Here is an 18,405-nt window from a genome sequence, read left to right on the forward strand (position 1 = left end):
GCCATGTACAAAATTGATAGGAGGGTGGGGGGGGTCCAAAAATCGTATACTAGGAAATTACCGCTAAAATTCACAAAAACATGATAAAATCACTAATTTTGCTGAAATATCTATTACAGTTTCTGAAGATTTTACGCCATATTTGATTTAGTCACTTAGTGGATTGGTTCAGCGCATGTGCAAAGCGAAATTTTTACTTTATGCATGCGCAGAATACAAATTAAATGTCGTCTTAAAAAAATAATCAGTATTACTGAATGTTTTAATACTAAATAATGATATACAATTTTAAACAGTTTTTTTGAATAAAATATTCAATTTTTTTTATTTTTTTTTATTTTCTTTATCATTACAGTTTTCTTAAATTTAAAAATAATGAATGTTTGATTCAAAATCCTTAAATTTTTTTTCACCACCCCTAGTATATAATTATTAAATAATATTGAATATATATGTATTTGGTTTAGTAATTTAATTCATAAATGTTACAGTATTTTTGAATTTAAAAAAAATCTATTGTTGGGAAATTTTTATTAAATAATAATGAATATTATTTACAAAAATATTGATTGGAATATAAAAAAGATCCAACTTTGCTCGCTTAATTTTACAGTGTATCCCATCTGTAGTATGTATTCAGAGTTAGATGCCCCGAACAATACATTTGAACAAATATCTAAATATTTCAGTACATTTAACATAATTAAATTTGATTTCATTAAACAGTAATTATCAAAAAATAAAAAATAAATTTTGCGTTTTTTTGTCAAAGGATTTGAGTCTTTGCCACAAACTCAAATTTTGTAGTTCTTATATCTTTGGAACCTGATGGTGTAACATGTGATATTTCAAACTGAGATCATTTGATCTATCAGGGCTCATAGTTTAAAATATCTAAGGTATACAACATATACAACATTGATTTGAGAAGATACAGATATTAGAAAATTAGAGTTTGTGGCAAAGACTCAATTCCTTTGTGAAGAACTTGACATGGCTTTGGGCAAGGAGATATTGAATAGAAGGAGGGGGCGATAGGGTTTCCGTACACTTTGCTGTGACGTTTTTGGACGGCTGAAGAACTAGTTTTTGCGTTACAACAATAATAAAGATTGTAAACAATAACACAAATGATAAACAGACATCTAGGGGGGGGGGGGCAGGATAACCTTGAATATGATTGAAAATGTCTCTGGAATAAGGTCCTTTTCGTATAAAACTAAAATCCTTAACTTTTTCAATCTTTTTTAACAAGATAATACTACTTTCACAGTTTACTAACTCATGTTTGTTTACATTAGATCGGCTGCCTTTGTTATTGTTGTTACGCAAAAGCTAGTTCTTCAGCAGTCCAAAAACGTCACAAGGTCGGATTCAATGATCAGCAAGAATTAGTTGAATTAGTTACATCTAGTTGAACTACTTGATCATCCATTACAATCACGACTACACTAGTGAAGTAGTTTACCCATCTGTATCTAGTTTAGCTACATCTCACTTTACAGTACTTGCAACAAAATGCATTAATCAATAAATGGTAATACATATTTTACTAAAATTTCCATTTTTTTCTTTTTCATTTTTTCACTTGTTTATTTTTCATTTTAGGTTTGACGACAGTATGAATGAAACTTTGACATATAAAATGAAAAAGATGATTGAAATCTTACATTTTTATTTTCTAAAAGTGTCAAATTGTCTAACTCTCAGTATTTAAACATGAATCTTAATGATAAATATTACTAAGAACATGTTTTGTATTCAGATGAACTAATAATTTGTGAGATATTAATTTATTATAAAAATAAATTAATATAGATATATATTGCAGAAATTATATTAAAAATATTGATGATTTGAACTTTTTCTGCTGTTAATTTGCGCTTACACCTTACCAATTACCAAATTAATTATTTTTTAAATAACTCAAGTATACTCTTTTGTAGCTTTAGACATGCTTTTTCTAAAACTATAAATAAATTATTTTTAACCAAATGATATAAGATACATCTATCTGTCTATTCATCTATCTACCTATCTACCTCACTATCTATCTATCTATCTACCTTTTATATGTATCCTTACTATCTATCTATCTATCTATATCCCAGGGGAATGTAATTGATTAAAGTGGGTCTTATATCTTACACTTTTTTTAAGGGGGGGCACAATGTTGCCAAGGGGGGGGACCAGAATATTTTGTGACCCCCCCCTAAACAAAAGCCCTCGAACGCCCCTGGCCCAATGACGTTTATGGATACAAATATACAGACAGACAAGCCAAATTTATATTTAGATACAGAGCTACCCACTAAGGATAAAGGGTTTATTGCCACATACAAATCCAAACATATCAAATTGGATTTCTAAGGTTTTACTTCAAATTTTGCCTTCAAAATATATTGTTAATGGTTTATTAATTGTTGGACAAAAAGATTAATAACTAATAGGAACCATAAACATAAAAAGAAAAAACTAAACAAATTCCGTACAGTCGTCTCATATAGACTCATCCTTTGTGGATAACCCTGTGTATATTATATAGATTTATATATATATTATAGAACTAGTGATTATTACTTATTATAATTAGTGAGAACTGAAAATTAGTAGAATTAGTTATGCCCAAATAGATTCTAGTACAATAGATGGCAACGTAGAAATTCACTCTCAGTACAGCTATATTCTGACGTCACAAGTGTCAACTCAGTTTGTGTGTCAGACAAAGTTATTGATAATAATGATAATTTTAGAATAAAATGCTTATCTTAGACTAAAATAAGTGCAATTTTATGTGTTCTTTATTTTCTGTTTTTACACTTTTTATTTAATCTTGGAAAACATGTCAACTAATTTGAGAAAATTTCGTTTTCCTTGTTATATTTGACACTTGTGACGTCGTGTATAATTGGTCTATTTCTCTGTTGCCACCTATTGTACTTGATCTATTTGGTTATGCCTAATAGTTAAACTACTCATCCCGTACAATCATGGCTACACTAGTTCAGTTCATTTTTTATTAATTTCCACCTAGTGCATGGTTTCAAATTGCATTAATAAAAAAATGGTAATAATATATATTTTACAAAAGTTTTACATTTTTCACTTATTTTTTTTCATTATTTGTATGAATGAAACTTTGACACATGAAGTAAAACAGAATCTTTAAATCTTACTTTTCTATGTTTGAAATGTGTCAAATTGTCTAGTTCACAGTTTTCACATATTTGAGTTTAATACTAAATATTACAAGGAACATTTTTTTTCATTAGATGAATAGTTTCTTAATATTTCTAATAATTTGTGAGATATTCTAAATGTTTATTTAATAAATGAACTATAAGATATATATTACACAAATTTTATTCCAAAAAATTATTTTCTGCCGCTGAATTGTCAGATATTTTGAACAAAAATTCCCATAATTTGGTCTAGCTAAAAAGTTTGAGTAACCTTCGACCAAAAACAGATCTAACTAAAAAAGTTTCAATATGATAATAGAAAAATATTAATATTTTAAATCGATCCTATTTTACTTTTATCATTAGGGTGTATTAAGTACACTATCTAAGTATGCAATATAGCAGATTGCAAGCTTTAAAATTTCTATTTTTGAAAGTTTTTTGTCCGGTGGTAGAGTGGGTAGCAGTTCACGTAGGTTTCCAAAAGCTGAATTAAATGCCTAAATAAGAAAATGTTTAGTTTCCAAAAGCTGAGTTTCCAAAAACTGAGTTAAATGACTGTATAAGTAAATGGTTGGTTTCCAAAAGCTGAGTTAAATTTCTGAATAATAAAATGGTTGGTTTCCAAAAGCATAAAAAGGGCTGGTTTTCCAAAGTTAAGTTTAAAGTTTTAAAGCCGCTTAAAATAACAATGAGCTAATTTTTCCAATGTTTAAGCAAATTATATTTAAATAAAATATAAAACCTCGACTCTGAGCCTCTCCCGTGTGGCATGTGCTCTTCTGTACCTAAAAACAAGGAAATAGATCAAATCACAATTGTCAACTTCTTTGAATTGGAATGCTCAACATTTTGCAATAAATATTTGGGTTTTTGTAAATTTGCCAACATGTTTGCAGCTAGATCATTGAAGCAGAGGTTAAAAAGCAATATTTAATTAATTAAAGTTTTCAAAAAATGAAAGTTAGATTTTAAGGAAAATGTTTGTGCACAAATGTCTCTTTAACACTATCCCAGATTGGGCTCTTTTTGTCTTATAAAGATGGGAGGGATGTTTTCAACCCCACTCTTATGATTTTGTTGAGATAGAGGAGTGTGATACATACATGTCCCTAGTCCAACTTTTGACTGCCTGTTTATTAAAAATATGAAGCTCTAACTTTAATGGTTAGGTTAAAAAAAGAATGTTGGGAAAATGTTGAATTGTCATTTTTAATTTTTTAATGACTTTTTTTAATAAATAACTTTCAGATCTGTAACTTTTGTTGATCTTTTTTGAACACCGACCATCCGTTTGACCGTACTCCACCCCAGCCGCAGCCCCCTAAACCCCACTTCCCTCCACCCCACTCCGTACACGTAGTTCTATCTTCCCTACATAAGGTAAAGAGATTGTACACGTAGTTCTATCTTCCCTACATAAGGTAAAGTTGGAGTAGGTCAGAAGTGGAGTATAGCGGATTTGCGTAGGTCGAAAAATACACACATTATATCTGAGATCTTCTCAGCTGTTAATGGTTAGCGTTCGGCTTGTTCATTGGTTCTGTTCGACAAGACTGGATAGGATTCCGCAGCTTCCTCTTTCTTTCCGCTAGCGTTCTTAACAAAAAATTACATATATATTTTGAGTAATTTAACCATATGCAAGTATAATCCTCAATGTTGTTAGTTTAGATGCTTGTTTTAGTTATAAAATAGTTTCCCGCAAAACAAGAAACAAGCTAAAGAAAACAAAAACCCTTTCAGTTTTTAACATCTAAAATAGATATTCTAGTTTGAGTCCCGTGAATTCTCTAGTTGTTAAAAGTTTTCAAGCTGTTTTTCTTTACTTGTTCCTTGTAACAACACGCTTTGTGAGAATCAACTTATCATTAATCTTAAAGTTTTAATTCTTAGTATGAAATCAAGCTAAAATCTCAATAATTTCTGCCGGTCCGACACATTCAGATTGAATTTTTAAGGGAGAAAGAAAAGTGGGACATGAAAAATCGTTTATTTTTTCCATTTTTTAATATTTATTTTCCAAAAAATTGTTTATTTTTCTCAGTGCTTAGGATCCGGATCCGTTGGATGGGCAAGATTTTGGCTTCCTGGATCAGGATCCGCAAAAATATGTTGATCCACGGATCCGGATCCAAAGGGTAAAATATCAACCAAAAACTGCAAAAAAGATCTGTTTTACTCCTAAACCCCAAATCTGAACTTTTGAAAAAAGAGAGATTATAAAAATTTCCTCATTTCTGAATGGTTTATCAAGTCTTAGGATAAGAATAAGCTAAAGAAATAAAACAAAAAAATTTTGAAGTTATTTTTTGATAAAAAAAATTCAGGAAATCTTAAAGAAATGACCTGGATCCGGATCCGGATCCATTTTTTTCCAGTGCGGATCCATGATCAGGATCCGGATCCGCATCAAATTGAATGGATCCTAAGCACTGTTTTTTCCCTATTTCTCATTTCAGTGAAGACAAATAAACACATTGAACTGAAAAAGCTTAGCAAGAGAGGGGGCTTTTTCAGGGAACACACAATTTCCCTCTATAAAACCATGAAACCATGAGATACACTCTATCCCCAAATTAAACCCTTAAAAACGATTTATTTCCCCCAATTCATGAAATTAAAAACCTGAAAAAAAACATACCAAACACTAAGGGGAAGAGGTGATTTTTCAAGAAAATATACACCCCTGAGAAACTTACCAGTTCTAGTCTCCGACTTTGTCAGCTTGTTGGCGGTCTCGCAAACCTTTGACACACGGAACAACTGGCTCCCCATACTCTTCTGGAACTCGCCAAACTTCTGCTGCAGAACCCTAACAAAATCCAGTAATGAAATTAGGAAAATCATTAAAATGTATCATCAGTTTCCAGGCAAAGCTGGGTTACTTAGCTGGTTGTTTTATAAAGTATCTATTCATCTATTCATCTATTCATCTATTCATCTATTCATCTATTCATATATATATATATATATATATATATTATACCCTAGCTATAAATCTTAGATTGGTCAATAATCAATAAGATTAGATGAATATGTGAATAGATGAATAGGTGAATAGACGAATAGATTGTTATGAATAGGTGAATAGATAAATGATTGAATAGGTGAATATATGAATAAGCAAATATATGAATAGATGAATAGGTGAATAGATGAATAAATGTGTAGATGAATAGATAAATAGATCTTTTGTTTATTCACAGAGTATTTCAAAAATTAAAATTAATCCTTAATTTAGGAAATCATTGTTTTTCTTGCATCATTTGCAACTTGATTTAACAACAAAATATTCAAGTATTTGTGAAATATTAATTATAGAAAATAAAAAATGAATATTTGCACAGCTTGATGAATCGACAATTTAGGGGTTTTTATTTTGATAATAATTTCCCCGCTTATGAGCAAATGCATAATTTTACACTTTTAAAGCTCGTCGACATCGGGAGGTAAGTTTTTTACACATTTAGCGAGGATACTAAAGATATGTGTTTATACTGATTGGTTTTTTCTTTTACCCATTTGTTTTAAATAGCTCAGAATAAAGTTCAAATTAGATCTAAAGTTTATTTAAAGAGTTCTTCAGACCTAAGACAAATCTTAAAAATTTAAACATTCTGGTTTAACTAGCATCATTTACGAATTGGTTTTAAAATACTGAAGAACTAAACCCCATTTTTTCTGTTCTTAAATTATGAAAGAATAATAAAAAATTGTGGATTTATTAATTTTTTTCATCGATTTAAAAAAATCTAAATTCAGCTTACCATCCGTAAAACTTCTCTCAACATGTACGAAGTTGTGGCAAAATTTGTTGGCTGTAGGCTAATGTCTCCTTATCTACAGATCAAGAACATCTCGTAAACCTGCTTCAGGAACTAGATGACAACAAGGTCCTGCTGCAACTTCATACTTTCCGCCAGCTTACTCGATCGGCAGCTTTAAAAAAATGAAAATTTTAAAAATCAAGATTTTAAATTGTGGAGTTTTTGTTAGTTCATTAATTGAAAATTATTATTTCTCAGAACGAAAAACAACGATATCTTAGAAATTAAACACTTAAAATTACGTCGACAGTCCCTTTCATCTTGTTTTTAGAAAATGGTTTATTTAAGTGCTGTGACTAGGACAAAAATAGGTTGGTTACCTAGCTTTTTCTGGAATAAAAGTCAACCAACTGAGTTTAGTTTTTTAAACCATGCATTGTTAAGATGTTTTACTCTCTCTAGTAATTTAAATTTAAATCCTAAATTTAGGAAATCATTGTTTTTCTTGTGCCTTTTGCAATTTTATTTAACAACGAAATATTCAAGTATTTGTGAAATATTAGAGAAAATAAAAAAAGAATATCAAAATTTGCAAAGCTTGATGAATCGACAATTTAGGGGCTTTTATTTTGGTAATAATTTACCCGCTTAGAGCAAATGTATAATTTACGCTTTTAAAGCTCGTCGACATCGGCCAGGAGGTAATTTTTAACACATTTGGCAAGGATACTAAAGAAATGTGTTAATACCGCTTAGTTTTTTCTTTTACCCATTAGTTTTAAATAGCTCAGAATAAAGTTAAAAATAGATCTTTTTTAATTTGAAATACTACAATTTGAATTTGAATGCTTTCTTTCTTCCCAGTGCAGTGCTTTTCTCTTCTTAAATTATCAAACAATAATAAAAATAATTGCGGATTTATTAAGTTTGGTAATTTCTTGGAGAAAGATTTTTTTGAAGATGGATCTTAAAACTATAGACATGAATATATTTGGCCATGCTGCCGCAGCGCCCGGCCCCTAGCCTTCCGTAGACGTGGCGCTCGGCCTCTTAGCCGCAGTGCTTGACCCAGCAAACTGGATGCAGGATACTGGCCGTAGACGTGGCGCTCGGCCTCCTAGTGGTAGCGCTCGGCCCCTAGACTGTCCTAGCCGCAGCGCTCGACCCAGCAAATGATCTTGACCTAACCTAACCCTAAAAAATACAAAATGAAGAATAACAATTTATAAAAAATTAATGGTAACATCAAAAATTGATAAGAGGGGGGGGGGTCCAAACATCGTATTAGGACGGACACTCGAGAGTTTTTTTCTGATCTTGAAAACCATGATATTTCATAAAATAACAATTTAACAAAACTAATCAAAATTGTATGCGATTATTTACTAGAATATGGCCAGCTAATATTCACAAAAACACGATAAAATCACTAATTTTCTGAAATATCTATTACAGTTTCTGCAGATTTTACGCCATATTTGATTTGGTCAGTGGTCACTCACTTGGTGGATTGGTTCAGCGCATGTGCAAAGCGAATTTTTTACTTTATGCATGCGCAGAAATGTTGTCTTAAAATATATTCAATATTTTTGAATGTTTTAGTAATAAATAATGATATACAATTTTAAACAGTTTTTAAGAATAAAATATTCAATTTTTTTAATTTTTTTTATTTTCTGTATCATTACAGTTTTCTTAAATTTAAAAATAATGAATGTTTGATTCAAAATCCTTGAATTTTTTTTCACCATTCCTAGTATATAATTATTAAATAAGATTGAATATATATGTATTTGATTTAGTAATTTGTTTCTAAATGTTACAGTATTTTTGAATTCAAAAAAAATCTATTGTTTGGAAATTTTAATTAAATAATAATGAATATTATTTACAAAAATATTGATTCGAATATAAAAAAGATCCAACTTTGCTCGCTTAATTTTACAGTGCGCTTAATTACGACTTTTTAATTTAGAGCATGCTCTATCATATCCATTCACGCATTTTTCGATACACACACCTAAGATGTTTCTATGATGTTTTTAATGAATGGTACTGACGCTGCTTGACATAACTAACGTATTTATTGTTACTTTTTATAAGACATATTATAGGTAATTTAGGCAATTTTAACCAATTTATTATATAGTATATTATAATATCTAAAATATATATATAGTCAATTATTAGAAAAAAGGCTTTTTATACCTACAGTACATCAGCTAGGGCTTGGATAGCATTCCCTTTCCTTTAAGGTTTTAAATGGCATATTCAATGGCAAGGTTATACAATAAGGTTAGTTACATCACTGATTAAAGAGGCGAGATAACGTCATTGTACAACGCATTTAATATGATTTTGTTTCAAACACATTTATTACATACAAACGCAGACAAGCCGTGTCAGGTGGATTTAACGGTTCTGTCAATATTCCAGAAAGCTCTAAGCGGGGGGGAGATTACATGCAGTTTTAAATATTCTACCACACAGGCCAGTTGGTCTCGTATTGTGTTAGGTAGTGAGCTTAAAAGGATTTAAGTCAAGAAGGGGGGGGGGAACCTTCCACCCCTGACTCACTTAATTGCAAAGAATATTCTATATATTTTATATACATATATTTCATGAATTGTTGAAATCCTAGGATTTTAAGAGTTCTTGATAGTTTACAGTTTACACACAAGTTTGTCAGTTTATTTGATTGAGTACACTGTAAAATTAAGCGAGCAAAGTTGGATCTTTTTTATATTCGAATCAATATTTTTGTAAATAATATTCATTATTATTGTATTTATATTTCCCAAAAATAGATTTTTTTTAAATTCAAAAATACTGTAACATTTAGAAAGGAATTACTAAACCAAATACATATATATTCAATCTTATTGAATAATTATATACTAGGGGTTGGGATAAAAAATTCAAGGATTTTGAATCAAACATTCATTATTTTTGAATTTAAGAAAACTATAATGGCATATTTTCAAGCGATCCTTTATTTAAAGAGGGACATGGTCACATGCCTGTTTAACAACAGCACCCTTAAAGGGAGTGTTCGCGAAAAATGAAAATTGGGTATAGGCTTAATGCGATTTTTGGTTTTTTTTTATAATTTTCGCTGGAGTTGAATTTTCGAACATTCCTAGAAAATATGAAAATATTGTCTTCATTATCAAAAAACCTCAAAACAGGAATAACTGTTTTAAAAAGTAACTGTCAGATCATGAAAAATACAAAATATTATGGAATATCAACTATATACGAATGCGTCGAAAAATAATCGATGACTATTGCTTGTAATATCTGAATGATTTGTTTGGAATTATATTCATTTGTTTACGATCCGAATTGAATATTGCAGCTTTCTGAATTTGTATGGACACTACGTTCTTCGGGATGAGTCGTTTTTAACTATTTTCTCCTTATAGACGCAACAGATAGAAGTAAGATTAGTAGCGATCAAAAGCGCTTTATTTATCGCATTAAGCCTATACCCCCTTTCATTTTACGTGAACACTCCCTTTAAACCCTTTATCTGATCAATGTGGAAGATACAGTTGTTTTTCTTGCTAGTATTTAATTGATGCAGGGTAACTTGTTATTGCGTTTACAATCCCTTTAATTAAGCTAAATTTCAAAAATATTATGCTACACAGGAATATTAAAAAGGAAAATTGTTTTCAAAATATGGATATTTTTTTTACATAAAAAAGGTTAAAAAAAAGGTTTATAATTAAATTACTTGTAGTGCTGTAATAAATTCAGGGGATTGTGCATAGTTCAAATTTCTGCTTTATCTATGTTTTTATGTGACCCTGACCGGCCATTCTGGTCAATCTTTATTTACCTGTATCAATAAATTAGTATAGTACGAATCTTTGTCTTAGACAGACATATAGAGCCAGGGTTGGCTAGAGATAAAGTCAGTAAAGACTTGTTATTTAGAGTCAGAGTCAAATATTGAGAGATTGATCAGGACCTAAATCGTTGTTTTTAAGTATGAAAAGAACTTTCTGCATATTTTTTTATGATTAGGCTAAAACCTAGCGGTGAGTGTTTGCTCCTGGTTTTCACTATTTTGCTAAAATCATCAGATGGGGTTCCTTTGCCTCAAGCAATGAGTGGTATTTTTTAAATGATTTTTGAAAAATTTAGTTTTGTTAATATTGTAAATATCCTTAAAAATTGGGGGGTTTTTTCTTTTAAACTGGAAATTTACATTCTTACTTAGGTTGGTTAATGCAATCTCCTGTTAACGTTCGAAAACTTTATCTCTATCATCAAAGTAAAACATGGAAATTTTCTACAAACCTTTTATTGCTCAACAAATGAATAAATAAAAAAAAATACTAGTAAAAGCGGTGTGAAGTGTTCTAGGAACATAGATTTAAATTATAAAACTGTAGGTCCATTTTTTCCAGCAGCCTATGGTGGAGTTAATTCCGACAGGTAAGACAATGAAATTTTTATATTAATTACTATAATTCTCTAACCTAGCTAATAGCTAAATATACAATTATAGACTGTATCCAGTCTCCTTAAATGTTCTGTAATAAGTTCCATGTTCAATAAAAGTTAGTTACTTGTGATCTATATCTTGCCTTAACATAACTATTTACATAGTAACATAATGCTGTTATCAATTAATAAGTTAGGTAGTCTAGCTTAAATGAATTCAATCAATAACATTTAATGTTTTAGATTCAATACTGGTGTAGATTATGCAGCAGGAGGTAAATCAATTTCATGTATCTGCATTCTACACAAAAAATAACAATTAGTCACTTAAGAGTCACATTCATTGGGACTCTCTTAACCTTTTTATTGTTGCATAGGGTAGATTGAAGAAAAGTCAAACAGCAGGTTGGTGTTTTAAAAAAATCAAAACAGTTGATAACATTTTTATTAAAAATCGCTTGAAACATGGATGTGTCACATCATCACATGTTAATATTTATCAAAAGTAAAAATAGGTATTTTTAAACATTTCTCCGACATGCTATTTAAGCTTTTTTTAATGCCTCCCTTGCACCCTAATCATTAAAGTTAGAGGTCTTATTCCTTTTTTATAAGCTTGCCTTGAAAAGTTATGGACTTGCTTGAAAAGTTACGGACATGTATCACACTCCCCTATCTCAAATAACAAAATCATAGGAGTGGGGGGGGGGGAAAATAAGTCCCCCCAATCTTTATAAAACAAAATTAGCCCAAGCAGGATAGAGTTATAATACAAGTTTCTCACAATGGACAAGAATTCAGAGACAACTTAACAGAATTTAATCAGCCTTTTTTATATTTATGGTTCCCTGCATATGTAAACTAAATGTAAATCAGAATGCAAACAGTAGGGGTTCCAGCAAAATTACGTCAAAAATTCACAAAATTTCTACATAGTAGTTTCCCAAAATTTTGTAATGATTACATATAATAATCAAAACTTAATTTTTGTGAAATCATGGCTTTACAAGATAATTTCTCGAAATTTTGTAAAAACTACTTGTGATAAGCAAAACTTCAATTGTGCTGTAACTACGCACAATTTCTACAAAAGTAATTTCGCAAAATGATGCAATAATTTTGCCTAATTAGCAAAACTTCAATTTGAAAGTATTTAAATTATCCAATCACATTGGACATGGTTGTAACGAGCATACCTTACACATATTTTCCCTATATATTAATTTCTGAGAATCAATATGTACTTTTACCAATTACAGAATGGTTTCATCTTACGTATTCTCATGTAATTACGCAAAACTACAGATACATAATTGACATGTAATTTGAATACTGTTCCTCCGTAAGTGAAAGAAAGTGTTACGCACCATTAGACATAATTACATGTTTTTCGCGACTATGCGATTTCCCTTAAGACCTAATGAAAGTTTGCTAAGTACCGTGCGGTTTTTCTCCAGATTGGATTGTAAGATCTCCTCTTTCAGTCGCTCTCCATGGTAAAAGAATGAACAGGATAAAAGCTCCGAATCTTTGTTTAACCAAAATCTTCAATCTAATAAATAAACTTTGTTACTCCACAGAAAAAGCTTTTGAGTCAATCAAGCCATTATAAGAACTAAGAAAATCAACTCAAGCATTTAAAAACTGTGGGATGGAGCGATACATTATAAATCATCCAATATGAAACACAAATATACGATATTCATACATATAAAAAGAATATTTACAGAAGTGATCCTCGAATTATTGGCACGGTTTTTATACTATCAACACATTAAACGTTTTACAACTACTAAAATACGAGATCTGCCCGCTTCCAGGCGAGAATTCTGCGCATGCCTAGACGAGCAGTATACAGTTTCTAAAACTAGTTTTTCAGAAACTTTTCTGTACAGATATTCAGGGTAACCTCAGAAGTACACAGGGGCGTCACATAGACTTTACTCACGGAGCATGGCTTGTGTAACAACGTGTAACATAATTACAACTGGAAACCTTGACAATTAGAAAACATTCAAATTGTTTTTACCTTTATAGTTTTAAATTGTCATTTAAGTTGCATCCTTTGTTAGTAACCCTGTATATAAGTAATATGTGTGAATATGAATATATTAGAAAGTAGATTAAAAATTAAATGTTATTAGATTTTTAGATTTTTATCCACGATATGATTCAGCTCCACCAAAGTAAGCTAAATTATTGTATTTTTCACCCATGCACAACCGATGTACATTTAGAATACAAGCTGGGCCAACCTTTGCAATCCTGGTACTAGATGGTAAAAAGATTTGATTGTTATCAAAAAAAATTCAAAGATGAGTATTTCCACTCAGCGTTTGGATTTCAAAAGTAGCGCCTTAAATATTTGAGGTTGCGTGATTGTAACAGCTGGTTTTTATTTATTTCTTCCTAGTTATTTTATTATTGGCATTCTACATCACCTGATACTTTTCTTTTAATGTAAATATTAGTTTGTGTTATTTTGCTTATTCAGTAGTAAATTTTCAGCATTGCATTAGCATAAAAGAATGAAAAATGGAGGGGAAAAATGCAGTAATTAAGAAAATAACTAGAAAACAAACTGACAACTATTTAATTGGCCAATCTACAGAAAATCTCCCGTCTGATGTGCTGCCTACTTCAGGTACAATTGTTAAAAGGAGTAAGAATTGTAATTATTTTGTCTTACCAGAAAACCTTAAAAATGCTGATTTTTTAGTATATGTTTTGCACTGAATCAAGTATATCCAGAAAGTTGAAAAAGAAGCTCCATTTGACATCGTCACTGTAAATTTGAAAGATTTGGTCACGTCTGACAAAAAGAAATATGCATCTTCTAAAACAGAGGATCTCCAATTTCTAGAGGCTCAGCGTAGAAAGAGAAACAGAGAATGGACAAGGAGGATCAGGTTTATGCCAGCAAATATAAGAAAAATGTTACTAAAACAGCAAAAATCACAGATATAACCATGATAGAAAAAAAGAAAAGGGAGCAACGAGAAGCACTGGTAGAATTGAACTCTGATTCTGATGAGAATGATAATGTAGAACAAACTGTTCAGCATTCTGCTAAAAGCCTAGGAGTGATATTGTTGTTTATGACACTCATGGCTTTGTTACTTTCTCTCTTCCAATTAGAAATATTTCTGGTTTAACAGCTGAAGTTTCAAAGGCCAATCATATTTCAGTAAGGGGAGCTACAAGTATTATATCCAAACTTATAACCAGTGGAGGTGGAGATTTGGACCAGTTCAGCTTTAGTAAGTCTGCAACACACAGACAGATGAACAGTGCAATCAAGAAGAAAGCTAATACGATTAGGGATATGCAGAAAGAATTTGTGCAAAATCATAATCTGATTTTGCATTTTGATGGAAAGATTGATAAAGAATATACAAATGGAAAAGTTTTCACTAATGAAAGATGCTCCATTTTAGTTTCTTCACCAACATTGGAAGAGGATGTGCTGATAGGACTGTCAGTTATATCTCGCTCAGCTGGAGCTCACCAGGTAGAAGGCTTAATCCCACTGTTGGATGAATGGGGAATCCGTGCTTGTGACTCACCTGCTACTCAAACCAGAAAGTATGAGGGTGCCATCCAGCTGATACAGAAAGAGCTGGAACAGCCTGTGGTTTGGATGATTTATAGAAGGCACATTACTGAGCTGCAATCAAAGCATGCAATGCAAATTATAACTGTAGATACAACAGCTCCCTCTGACCCTCTATTTAAAAAGCTGCAAGATAAGTGGAATGATGTTGCCAAGGAAGTTGAAGAAATGGTTGAATCTAATACTTACACAAAGTTTGGTTGGAAAAAACACAGAAGATCATTCCTTGGCGAGAGAGCTGAAGAAGTTCTGCGGTTGTGTCAAATAGCTTCTACACTTGATAGGGATGATTACAATTAGATATGTATGCTGGCTGATCTGTACTTAAGAGTCAAGGTGCCTGGCTTCAAAGGAATTTTCAGACCTGGAGCTCGTCATCATGCCAGGTTCGTGTCAAAAGGGATTTATATTGAAAAACTAGTCATTGTTTTAAAGTTACTTCCCTTTCTCTCAGACCAAGACTTGTATAATATCAGCAGGGCTGCTATTTTTGTTGTCTTGTTCAATGTACCCTGGTTTCTTACTTGTGCGTAACCTGAAAAAGTCCCAAGTAATGATTTACTTGACCTCCAGCAAATTAGAAAGTTTCCTACAGTTGATTCTCAGCTTGCTAATGCTGTTAACAAGAGCCTCTGCCAGCATACCTGGTTCTTTTTGCAGCATCTGTGTTTTGCAGCTATTGTAGATGATGATCTTGATGATATTGTCAGAGCTAACATGGCAGCAAAGCTGCTAAGTCACCAAGTTCCTGATTCCTATCATGTAGGAAACCCTGAGATTAATCTTCCAATATCAGAAATCAAGGAGTTATCTTTTTTAGTAGGACCAGACTCTTGGTTCCTCATAAAGTTGTATAAAATAACAGACATGAGCTGGTTAGAGGTGAAGGTGGAGAACTGGTGGATGAAGGGTTCTTACAAGAGGTTCAAGAAGTTCATCACTAAACTTTCTGTAGTTAATGACTGTGTCGAGAGAGTAGTAAAACTTATCCAGGAGTTTTTAGAATGATGTCAAGATGGGAGTTTAAGACAGGATACCATGACAACAGTTAAGGAATATAGAAGTAAGATAAACTCTAAAAATTGTGTTGTTCTTTGGCTTATATTGGTCTTTAATTTACGATCCCTAAAATTTCGCTATGCAAATATTTACTTTGATGTTAGGTAATCTCTGTAGGGTTTTCTTATTTTTTACAATTTATTTTTTTAATTAAAATTTGTTTTTGACAATGAATAACATGATATCAAAGGAAACTCTAAAAAAAATATAAAATTAGATTCTGAACAGTGTAAAACTTATTTTAAGATACTAAGTGTATGTAAATTCATTATGATCCTGTGGAATTAAACATAATGTGATGATAAAAAAATCTAACTCAATAAAAAGTGTGTATTTTATTGTTTTGGATGAGAAAAATGATGTAAACTTTATTTTGAAATATCTTATAATCATGCAACCTCGAGTATTTTAGGCCCTACTTTTGAAATCCAAACTCTGAGTTGAAATACTCAACTAAGAAATTTTTTTTTGATACCAATCATCATATTTTTTATCATCTAGTACCAGGATTTACAACACACTCCTTGAAAATCCATTTTTCGCTTATTTGAAACACCCTACTTTCCCTGTCCCTCCTGGACATTCATTGGCTAACAGGTGCAACTAGGTTGAAGCAGTCTGACTTCCTGGTTTAATTTACATTCAATATAGTGACAGCTTTGCGCTCATGCACTTAATCATGTATTGTGGTGGAAATATTGTATACATTAGAAAATTTAAATAATACAAATTTTCATTTATTTTAGACTCACAAAAAGTTTCTCTTTTTAATTTGTCATTAATTAATGTAAAGTAGGGCTGGGCACGCTCCGGCTTTTTTGAAATTGTTCTGCTCTGTTCTAGAATGAGGACCTTTTGCTGGATCGATAGTTTCTCATTAGTTCTTTCTCCAATTGTTCCATCCATGTTCTGTTCAAATCCATTCTTGGTGTTCTTTGTTGAGAATGGTTCCAGCCCGTTCCATTCCATTCTTTGTGTTTTTAGTCAAGAACAATTCCATACATGTTCAATTCCCTTATTTGTCAAGAATGGTTCCATCCTTGTGCCATTCTTTGTCGAGAACGGGGGGGTTCTGAATGAAAAGGAACAGGTAGGAGGGGGCTGGCACAGTTGGGTATTNGGGGTAACTGGTTTTTGTCACAATACTCCTCTTATCATGCATTTGTCTTGTGTTTTATTATGAGATGATATCTTTTCATTTACAAACATTGAATGAATTGTAGCTAGCATTAATTTTTTAATTATTTCAATTCATAAATTTATCCTTGAACGGATCCTGTAATCCTGCAATATATTTAGATGTTGTCTTTGTTACAGCCAGTATTTAGGAAGAGAAACATATATCTTATAGTAAAAGCACAAGAAAGCACAGGGGTTCCGGGATTATCCAAATATGTAAATATAATCTGAATATATAAATAGATTCTAACAGCCATATAGAAAAGATTTAGGGGCTCCAGCAGCACCCTAAATCCTTGATTTTGTCAGAGCAGCATGTTGAAAAACCTATTTTAAGAGTTTTCCATGAAATAGCAGGTTTTCTGTGGAAATTCTTAACTTAAACATAACATTTAAACAACTTAGAGATTTTTCTCAAACTAAATTTTCTTAAGGGGCCAAGCCTTATTTGACATAAATTAGAGGTTTGTTGAATAAATTCATTTTGGCTGACCCCTCAAAATATCCCACTGTGGGGGGGGGGGGGGAGTTCTGAATAAAGTTAACTTTCCACAACATGATAAATTAAAATCCTTTGATAATTAATCTTAGAAATAAAGATGCTGTCCTTTTGCTGTGATGGTACACAGCCAGGACCAGGCCAACAAAGTTTCATGCACATCTTGTCTATGCAATGATCTTATTTAGAGATTGCTAAAGTTGATCTGAGCCCCCATTCTGCTGTTAGATAAAATAAGGTGGACCAGAGACCAAATTTAATGAATTTGAGCAGCGGTTTGAATCTGCCGAAAACCGGTTTAAATTAAACGCTGGTTTAAATTTTAAAACTCCCAGTTAAATTTTAAAAATTGGGTTTTTTTTGAGCAACCCTTTTCAGAAATCAGCTGATTTGAATCTATGAGCGCACCATGTTTGAAATTTTTAATTAAATAGTACAAACAAGTTTAAGTGTTCAAAATAAAGTTCACGAATCATTGCAAACACTTTGCATATATGTGTAATGAACTTATAGATATAGACATTTATAATATTTTATTGTATTGTATTTACAATTTATTTCATCCTTAAAAGTCAAAATTTAAACATAAAAACAAACATATGCCAACTAAATCATAGATGTCACCCAACTTGAAAAATAAACTGTGAG

General features: G+C 31.4%; 2 long non-coding RNA genes across 2 annotated transcripts; one reads left to right on the forward strand and one right to left on the reverse strand.

Annotated features, from left to right (window-relative positions):
- Positions 1 to 4,676: 4,676 nt before the first annotated feature.
- On the reverse strand, positions 4,677 to 7,049 carry LOC111716423 (uncharacterized). The gene is made up of 3 exons (XR_002768488.1): positions 6,953 to 7,049; positions 5,885 to 5,997; positions 4,677 to 4,781 (listed from the first exon to the last, which is right to left on the reverse strand). It is a non-coding gene; the product is annotated as an uncharacterized LOC111716423 (long non-coding RNA).
- Positions 7,050 to 11,321: 4,272 nt separating this feature from the next.
- LOC111716422 (uncharacterized) lies at positions 11,322 to 13,589 on the forward strand. Its single transcript, XR_002768487.1, has 3 exons — positions 11,322 to 11,398; positions 11,651 to 11,682; positions 13,560 to 13,589. It is a non-coding gene; the product is annotated as an uncharacterized LOC111716422 (long non-coding RNA).
- The last annotated feature ends 4,816 nt before the right edge of the window (positions 13,590 to 18,405 follow it).

The sequence above is a fragment of the Eurytemora carolleeae genome, unplaced genomic scaffold (genome assembly GCF_000591075.1).
Source record: "Eurytemora carolleeae unplaced genomic scaffold, Eaff_2.0 scaffold2050, whole genome shotgun sequence".
Lineage (NCBI taxonomy): Eukaryota > Metazoa > Arthropoda > Copepoda > Calanoida > Temoridae > Eurytemora > Eurytemora carolleeae.